General features: G+C 52.4%; 1 protein-coding gene and 1 long non-coding RNA gene across 7 annotated transcripts in view; both read left to right on the top strand.

Moving 5' to 3' along the window:
• The first annotated feature begins 3,106 nt into the window (after nt 1–3,106).
• LOC110573520 lies at nt 3,107–5,115 on the top strand. Its single transcript, XR_002479911.1, has 3 exons — nt 3,107–3,138; nt 3,711–3,750; nt 5,087–5,115. It is a non-coding gene; the product is annotated as an uncharacterized LOC110573520 (long non-coding RNA).
• Nucleotides 5,116–9,011: 3,896 nt separating this feature from the next.
• The window catches only part of ARHGEF2 (Rho/Rac guanine nucleotide exchange factor 2), a 27,198-nt gene continuing 27,058 nt past the window's right edge, over nt 9,012–9,151 (top strand). For all 6 annotated transcript variants that reach the window (XM_021682117.1, XM_021682115.1, XM_021682120.1 and 3 more), the window contains exon 1: nt 9,012–9,028. The gene's annotated coding sequence lies outside the window, so the exon portion shown is untranslated. The remainder of the gene's footprint in view (nt 9,029–9,151) is intronic.

The following is a 9,151-nucleotide window of genomic DNA, read 5'->3' as shown; positions in this document are numbered from 1 at the left end:
TGGCTAGGATCCTACCGCAGTGCTGAGCAGCAATGTGATGACGGGTATTCTTGTCTTTTCTTTCTTTTTTTTAAATGAAAAAGCACCAGTGCAGTTTATTTTAATGCTTCTATTCACGAGAATGGTATCCTTGTCTCTGATTTTAGAGGGAGTACATCTTATTGAAATTGATTTTTGGCTGTGTTTAAAGGGCACATTTTATCAGGTTAAGGAAGATTTCTTCTATTCCTAACTGCCAAGGCTTTGGTTTTACAATAAGTGGGTATTGAATTTTATTCTATGCTTTTTTACTTTTACGGAGGTGGTTATGTTTCTCCTTTAATATGTTACTGAGGGAAATTAAATGTAAAGATTTTTCTCCTGTTAAGCCAGCCTGGTATTCATAGGATGAATCCAACTTTGTCATGACAGATTATGTGTTTCATACACTGCATAACAAATCAACCCCAGACTTGGTGGCTTAAAACAACGGGTTTTCCTTCTCACTATTCTGTGGGTAGGTAATTTGGATTGAGCTCAGTGGAACGTCCTGCCGATTTCACCTGGACTCACATGGCGGCAGGTGTCTGGTGGCTTGAGTAGGGCAGGCGGCCAAGGCTGGCCATATTCACACCTGTCGATTGTCCGGCTGAAAGCTGTGATGCCTTTGTTCTCATCCACATGGCCTCTCTAGAGGCTGGCTTAGGCTTGTTCATGTGGAAATAGCAGTCCAAGTGGACAAGAGTGCAAGCTTTAGGGTTTCTTCTTCTTCTTCTTTTTTTTTTTTGATTTTATTTATTTATTTGAGAGAGAGAGAGCGAGAGGGCATGAGCCTGGGCGGGAGGGACAGAGGGAGAGGGACAAGCAGACTCCCTGCCGAGCGGGGAACCAGATGTGACACTCGATCCCAGGACCCCGAGATCATGACCTGACCTGAAGGCAGACGCTTAACTGACTGAGCCACCAAGGTGCCCCAGCTTTAAAGTTTCTCGAGGCTCAGGCTCAAAAGTAATATAATGCCACTTCTACCACTTTCTATTCGTCTAGTGGAGTCACAGGCCAGCCCAGACTCAAGGAGTGGATAGAGGCCTCCTTGGGGGGGCAGCAGCAAACAGTTTGTAGACATTGAAAATCTACTTCAGTTTGCTAATATTTTGTTTGGGATTTTTGTACTTATGTTGATAAGAGAGATTGGCCCCAAATCTTCCTTTGTCACACTGCCTGTGTGCAGTTTAAGAATCAAGGTCATACATTATAGAAAGAGTTGGAGAGTTTTCATTTCTATTCTTTGGAAGAGTTTGCATAAGATATCAGTGCTCTATTCCTTGAGAGATCTGTGCCTTGCCTATAAAATGTTTTTGGCCTGGTGTGTTTTGTTTTGTTTATGGAAATATTAACTACCAATTCCATTTCTTCAGTAGGACCATTCAGACTTTCTATTTCTTCTAGATTCAGTTTTGTCAAGTTATATAGATATACACACACATTTTTGTAAGGAATTTTGTTTGCATTTTCAAAATTGCTATCATCAGGATGCCTGGGTGGCTCAGTTGGTAAGTGTCTGCCTTTGGCTCAGGTTATGATCCCAGAGTCCCAGGATCGAGTCCTGCATTGCTCAGCGGGGAATCTGCTTCTCCCTCTGACCCTCCCCCCTCTCGTGCTTTCTCTTTCTCACTCTTACTCTCTCAAATAAATAAAATCTTTAAAAAAAATTGCTATCATCAAGTTGTGGTCAGTCTTCTCCTGCCTTTCCAATCACAGGGTCTGCCCCACGTTCTTCCTCAATTTTTGCCTTCCTTCTGCCTGCCATCTTACTAGAGGTTTGTCTACAACTTTTGGCTTTATTGATCCTGTTTTATGTTTACTACTTCATTGATTTGTGCCTTTTTAATTTTTAAAAAATTTTTAAAGTAACCTCTCTGCCCAATATGGGGCTCAAACTTACCACCCCGAGATCATGAGTCACATCCTCTACCAAATGAGTCAGCCAGGTGCCCTGATTTCTGCTTTTATCCTTATTATATCCTTCCTTCTGTTTCATTTGAGCTTGTTCTGTCTTTTTCTAACCTTTTAAAATTGGCATAGTTCATTAATTTTCAGCTTTTTAAAATTTTTCAATATAAGCGTCTTAAGGCTATAAATTACCCCTAAAAAACCACTTTGGTCATCTCCCACAAGTTTTGTTCTGTAATTCTATAGTATTTTCATTGTTGTTGTTATAAAATATCTTTTTTTTAAGATTTTATTTTTAAGTACTCCCTACACCCAATGTGGGGCTCTGAGATCATGACCTGAGCCGAAGGCAGACACTTAACTGACTGAGCCATCCACGTGTCCCTAGTTTTGCTTATTTTAAACTTTATGTGAATGTAATCATACAGGACATACATTTTTTGTGTCTTGATTCTTTCCCTCACTATTATGTTTGTGAGATTCATCCATATTGTCAGATGAGCTGTGGCATGTTCATTCTCATTGTTGACCAGTATTTTGATGTGTAGATATATCACAGGTTCCTTATCCAGTCTACTGGAAAGGGATTTCTGGCTCGTTTCCTGTGATCTCTATGATATAGATGATTTGAAATGTGTTAAAATTTGCCTTATGACCTGATATGTGACCAGTTTTTGTAATGCTTCATGTAGGCTTGAGAAAAATATTAATTTCCTGATGGTTGGGTGTGTGGTTCATGAATATTCCTGCTCCTTTTGTCTTAACCCCAGGCTGTCTCAGTCATGTCCTTTTGTTTTTATGACCTGCTTGGCCTCTGTAGTTTGAGTTTGTCATGTCTGGAAACCCTTTGGAGTACATTTTTTTCTAAGAGACTTTCTCCCTAGGGCTTGAACTGTGGCAGAGAGCAGAATGCTCACTAGCAGGAATGACTTGCCAATGATTTCAGGTGGAATGTTGCAGATGTGGGCAGTGCAGAGGGTGGGAGTCCTGAGGGCTTGAAGGTAGACCCTCTACGGGAAAGTGGGAGCACGGGGAGTGGGAGAGGGATAAAGGCTGACTTCGTTTGAGGACTCTTGACATGATTCTAGGGTCAGAGTTGCTGTCATCCGTCTGCTGGCCCTTTGGACCACTCGGCCCCTGGCATGCTTTCCAAGTCCGTATCCATGAGCGGCATCAGTTGCCTCTTGGGCTGCTCTGATCCAGCTGGTGAGTGGGGGTGGGGAGTAAGGCAGTGGGGGCCCCTTGCTCTGTCTGTCTCGCCACCAGCCCTCAGAGCCATCTGTTCAGAGCCCGGATGTCCTGGGTTCTTTTTAACCGCACACCCTTGGAAACAGCAAAATGCCTTTATTCAAATGAGAGACCTGAATTCAGGACTTTAGCATTCTGAGACCCTCCTTCCAATGAAGGAGGACACAGGACAGACTGTGGCTCCCCAGCACCCCCTGTCCCCAGAGATGGAGGACAGTTACCTGTAACGCATCTTGTCCTCAAGATGAGGAACTGGGAGCTGGGGTGAAACCTCTGCTCTCTCCGTTCAGCAGAGACAGAACTGAGACGTCAGGCCCCCAGGCCCCTGCTCTGCAGAGCCCTCCTGCTCTGTTCCCTGGCCCCTGAGCTCTTCAGCTCCGCTCCACTCAGACCCCACCTCCCTCCCTTCTCTGCAGCACCAGCCCTCAGGAAAGGCTGCCCAAGCACCTGCAGCTTGGGAACCTGATCTAGGAGGGGGTGGGGGAGGCAGCCCTGGACGCTTCTCTTCTCGTCTCCTTTTGTGTCAGCAGGGAATTTCTACCAGTCCTCTGCCACTGACCTCAGCCAAAGGTGAGTTTGGGAGACCCGCAGCTCTTCAAAGGCCTAACTGGAAGAGGCGCAATGGGACTGGACCATGGATTTTGTAACTCCAAGGGTCTCTGCTTCCTGAAACGTTGCTCCCCTTAACATTTTTAAAGATATTCTTTATTTATTTAGAGCAGGTGCACATGAGCGGTGGGAAGGGGCAGAGGGAGAGGGAGGGAAAGAATCTCAAGTAGACTCCGTGCTGAGTGTGGAGCCCAATGCCGGGCTTGATCCTGCAACCCTGAGATCATGACCTGAGCCAAAATCAAGAGTGGGACACTTAACCACTGAGCCACCCAGGCGCCCCTCCCCTTAACATTTCTGATCAAAGGCTTCCAAATTTCCTTCTCCCTGAGCTTCACAAGAATTCACCCTCTTATTCATTGGCCAGGGAGGGGTTAGAAAGTTCCCAGTAGCCCCCCTGGCTAGTAAAGCAGTTGGGGAAAGAAACATTGTATCCAGACCCCAGGCTGTCCGATGAATAGGACAGTGGCACTTGTTTGCTGTTGTCACTGACAGGTGAGTGGGCAGAGCGGCGGTCGGACAGTCTTAGGGGGAGACGGTGGCCCAGGACCCCATGGACAGCTTTGGAGGTTCAGATAACTGACCAATGAGGAGTGGCTCTGGCGGGGCGGGGTGGGGAGGGCAGGGGCTGCAGGCCCAGCTCAGGAATTGCCTGGAGTCTGGGAGATTTCTGTAGCCAGGAAAATAAGTGCACAAAATCAGCACCTGTTTATTTGGCTTCTGCAGCTGAAGCCTGGTTAGAGTGGCCCGGCTCTCCCAGACAGTGCAGCTGAGTGTGCTAGCCATGGCCCTTTAAGTTGCCAAGCTCTGATTTGTGGTCCTAAAAATCTCTAGCTGACACATCCTCCTGGCTCTGGGTTTGGGATTAGCTCATGGGATGGGGCTGATGAAATCCCAGGAAATCCACTCCTTATTGGCTTTAGGCCCAGAGGCCCTTTCCAAACAGCGCAGAGGGTCGTACACAGGCTCTTGTGTTTTGAGGCGAACAAGCCCTTCTGGAGAGCCCTCACCCCATATCTGTCATTGGGGAGCAGTGGCCTGAGTTAGGTAGGAAAGCGGGGAGGAGCCTGGAGTTTTTCTCCCAGATAGAGGGGCCTGGCAACAGCAGGTCACAAACATCTGTCCACATCTGGGAGGTAGGGGTGGGCTGAGGGGTCTCCATCTCCAGGCCATCCTCAGCCCTCCTTTCTCCCCTCCCGGCCAAGGCACCTGCCTTGGCCCCGTCTCTCTGGGAACATTTTGTTTCTTTTTCCCAGCTCCGTCTCCACCTCCTCACCTCTTCTTTTTCCCTCCGCAGCTGTAGCCGACTGGAACGGGGCTCAGGAATCTGGGCAGGCTCCCCACTGCAGCGCACCCTCAGCTTCCTCCTGGGCATGACCGGAAAGGCCAAGGTAGGAGCCGTTGGGGAAGCAGGAGGCCTGCGCCCCCCTGCCCTCCCTGCTTCCGTTCCTCCTCACCCCCATCTGCTCCCCTCCACAGCTTCCCCGGGAGACAGACACTCAGGACAGTGGTTCACATGCTAGCTCTCCCAGACTCCCTCCCTGTGTCCCGGGGCATCAGCTTTCCTCTGCTCTCCCCATACCTCCAGCTCAGCAGCCAGCTTCAGCTGCGGACAGCTGGACCAGGGGAAGGGCAGGAGCTTCAGAAGCCGAAGGGCGGCCCAGCCCTCCCTCCCCTTAGGCCCCCCGTAGCTACAGAGACGGGCAGCAGAGATCTTAACCGTTGGATATAATCACGATCATAATTATAGCAATACTTTTTACTACTCTGGAGAGTATTAGGGTTTGCAAAGTGCTTTTACACTTATAATTGTATGGGTGGATGTGGCAGTTGAAGGAGTTGAAATTAGACCACAGGCAGAGGGGAAGCCTGGAAAGTGTACGGTTATGGAAGCACACGAACACCCATGTGTGTGGGGCTGTGTAGGGTTCTGACCCCAGGATGAAGGTATTCTGCCCTCTCCCTTATTACCAACCCAGGGCTCTGTGAAACCGGGGTCTCTGCCCGCTGCTTGAATGCATTGCCATTTTCTTCATTTACTGGCAGAATGAGCCACCCCCTTTTCCTCTCAAGGCCTCCCCAAGTATGCAAGTACTTTCCAACCTGGGGCAGCTTCTGAGCATTGAAAGAAGCCCCAGAGGAAACATCCTCCTGTTTGGCTCCAAGAGCCATGGGCTTCTATCCCCAGGAAGGTTGCTGGGCTCCCCCCGGTCCCCTCCCCCCACAGTGCCAGGCTCGCCCCTCTGCCAGCCTCGGAGCCAGGACTCCTCTTTCTCTCGTGCACTGGGAAGGCAGACATGAAACCCGGTTGTTAGCACCTGCTCACCACAGGCCACACTGGGGAGTTTGAGGCCTGGGACCACACAGTCTGAGAAGAGGAGGAGCAGCTAGAGAATCTTAAAGCTGGGGGTGGGCAGGAAGGAGCCGAGCTCTCTAGGGAACCAGGCAGCGAGGAGCCCTGGGGTCGGAGGCCAACGTCCCGGGAGCTGGCCCAGCTCGGTGAAGGGTGCTGCAGGAGCTGCCCTCCCTGCCTGCAGTGGGAATTGGCAGGGGAAGTGAGCACCGCCCAGGGGCCATCCCCATCCCCAGGGGTCTGCATCTGCCCACCCGTGGCTCAAGTTTGGTGAGGGGTAAAATCGCCGGGTGAAGGGGGATGTGGGTAGCATGGGGCCCGACAGGCAGCAGGAAAGAGTCAGAGTGAGTCAGGACCTTGCTGCGCTGGCCCTTCCTCGCCTGGGCCTCTGGTCCAGTCCTCCCCCCACTCACGAATGTGTGTGCCTGCCCCACTCAGCCCCCTCCGCCCCTCCTCCCCATGCAGGACTGCTCCTAAGCAGGTAAACACCAGGGGGGTGCGGCTGGACAGAAGTCCAGCAGTGAGAGAGGAAGTGGCTTATTCCTTCCTATTTGACTAGAGTCAGCGCGCTGGACAAAACACTTCTCCAGAGGTCATCTCCTTTCATTCTTATAACACTCTGGCAAAGATAAGTATTTCAATTTCCATTTTGCAGACAAGATAACTTAGCGGTCCCCCAGCTGTTCAGAGGAAGGGCTGTGCTGCAGACCCAGAGAGTTGACATTCACACGCCTGTCAACAAACCTCACCTAGCCCGCTTTCCCCTCTCTTCCCTTCTTCCACCATCTTGGGAGGGATGGGCCCTGGAGTCAGTCATGCTTCAGTCTTTCCTGTCCTGGAATATACAAGGCCCAGAGCCGTGAAAAGAACACACACTCGTGGGCACTGTAGCTCTTGGGCCTGGCTATCCCTGGGACTCTAACTGTCCATCTACTGCCAACACTCTGACACCAGGTTCCTGCCTGGGATGGCCTCTCCACCCAGGAGGTGCACGGAACACATTTGTCAAGTTAAATGAGCTATTTTATTTTATTTTTAAATAAATAAAGGGGGACAGAGGGGGGGAGAGAAGGAGAGGGAGAGGGAATCTTGAGCAGACTGCGCCCTGAGCATGGAGCCCAAAGCAAGACTCCAGGCAGGGCTTGATCCCATTGTGAGATCTTGACCCCAGCCGAAACCAAGAGTCAGAGGCTCCATGGACTAAGGCACCCAGGCGCCCCTTAAGATTTTATTTGTAAATAATCTCTACACCCAGTGTGGGACTTGAACTCACAGCCCAAGATCAAGAGACGCCTGCTCTGGTGGTGGCTACTTTTAGATTCTGGCAGAAATTAGGGTTGCCTTTTGTTTAGGGGTATCTAAAAAAATAATTTCTGAAAATCTGGGAAGTATCACTGGATAGGAGTGGGGTGGGGATGGAGGGATTGGGATGCAAGTGGTGTGCTTTTGCAGGTGTTCCCAGGGATACAGAAGATGAATATTAAGTCAGGCAGCAGGCCTAGCTCAGGAAAAGTCCAGGTGTTTCTCAAGGTGGACGGGTTTATGTACCCACCCCCAAACCCCTGCCTGGCCACTCATCTCCTAATGGGAAGAGGTGGACATAGGGCGAGGGGCAGGCTGGGAGATGGGGGCGGAGGCAGAAAAAGGCGGGAACCTTAGGTCTGCTTTTTTCTGAGTCTGGGGCCTGAGAGCTCCCAGACCGTGGGATTTCGATCCTGGCCTCACAGTCCGCCCACTGGGTGCCCAGACTGCAGTATGGCCTTTTAAGATTCCATCCTTAGCCTGTGGCACTCTCCCACCCCAGGCCTGGGAGAAAAGCTGAGGTCTGGGCCCATCCCTTGTCTCCGGCCCCTAGTGGGCGGAGCCGGGAGGCCGGGACTCTGGCTTCTGGTTGTCTGTTTTTAAATTTAGTACATTCCTCAGCCCTGCCTGCTGACTGCGGGGAGGCTAAGTCTGGGGTTCCGGGCCAGGATTACTGGCTGGGGGAGTTCCTAGGGCCTTCCCGTAAGGTCTCCCCTGCAGGTGCAAGCCTGGAGGAACCAGCCTCCCTCCTGGCCCTGGGAAAGTCCTTTTCTGTTTCTAATGTCCATCCAGCCTAGAATGGTCGGTCCCCTCTCCTTGTTTCTGGTCTTTGCTCCGCACGGATCCTAAACAGTGGAACGGGTGACGAAGAAGGTGATGGAGTTGTGAGGCAGGAGGGAGGCTAGAGGAGCAGTGTGGGGGTGGTGCTGGGGGGTGAGGAGCCCAGCCAGCTCAGCCAGTGGTGAGGCATGGAGCCCAGAATAGTGGCAGAGGCTAAAATTGGCACCTACAGGAGTGCTGAGTTGGGCTGGGAACCTGCTGCTGCAGCCGGGGCGGGAGCCGCTGGCTCTGGGCTGGGCCTCCTCTCCCCTCTCCCCGCACACCTGCGGGGGCCGGAAGCGGGCAGGACCGCGCGCACGAAGGATGCTCTGTCCCAAGGCTCTCCAGAGAGATGGGAGAGCCTGAGAGGCAGAAATGAACTGTAATGTGAATGGTTCTAGTGTGGCGCGGGGGGGGGGGCGGATAGTTTCCGAGCATCAGGAAACTCAGCGAAGGTGGAGGCTGGCTCAGGCTGCGGCAAAGGGCCCCGAAAGAATGCCCCACTCCACCCCGCCTCTTGGGGAGAGACTGGCCAGACCCCAACTGCCCCGCACCGGGGCGGGCCGGTGTCTAGTCTCTTGGCTCCGGCGTGAGTGGCAACGGAGCGAAGCGGGGCTAGACACAAGGAAGGACTTCCCCGGCCTCACAGCCCGCGGAGAAGGGGGGCGGGGCTCGGGGGCGGGGCCGGGAGCGGCCGCTGAGCGGGGCGGGGCGGGGGGTGCTGGTGGGAGAGCTCTCGGGCGCGCACCCTCGCCTCCACGCCCGGTAAAGACCAGCCTTTCGCTTCCCCTGGTTTTCCCCGCCCTCCCCCCTGCCCTGCCCCCAGCGGCGAGCGGGGCCTGGCGGCGCGGGCAGCGCGGGCAGCGCGGGCGGCGGGGCTCCCTGCAG

This window comes from Neomonachus schauinslandi, chromosome 6 (genome assembly GCF_002201575.2).
Source record: "Neomonachus schauinslandi chromosome 6, ASM220157v2, whole genome shotgun sequence".
Lineage (NCBI taxonomy): Eukaryota > Metazoa > Chordata > Mammalia > Carnivora > Phocidae > Neomonachus > Neomonachus schauinslandi.
The sequence above is the reverse complement of the archived record's forward strand: the minus strand, read 5'-3'. Positions and strand labels throughout refer to the sequence as shown.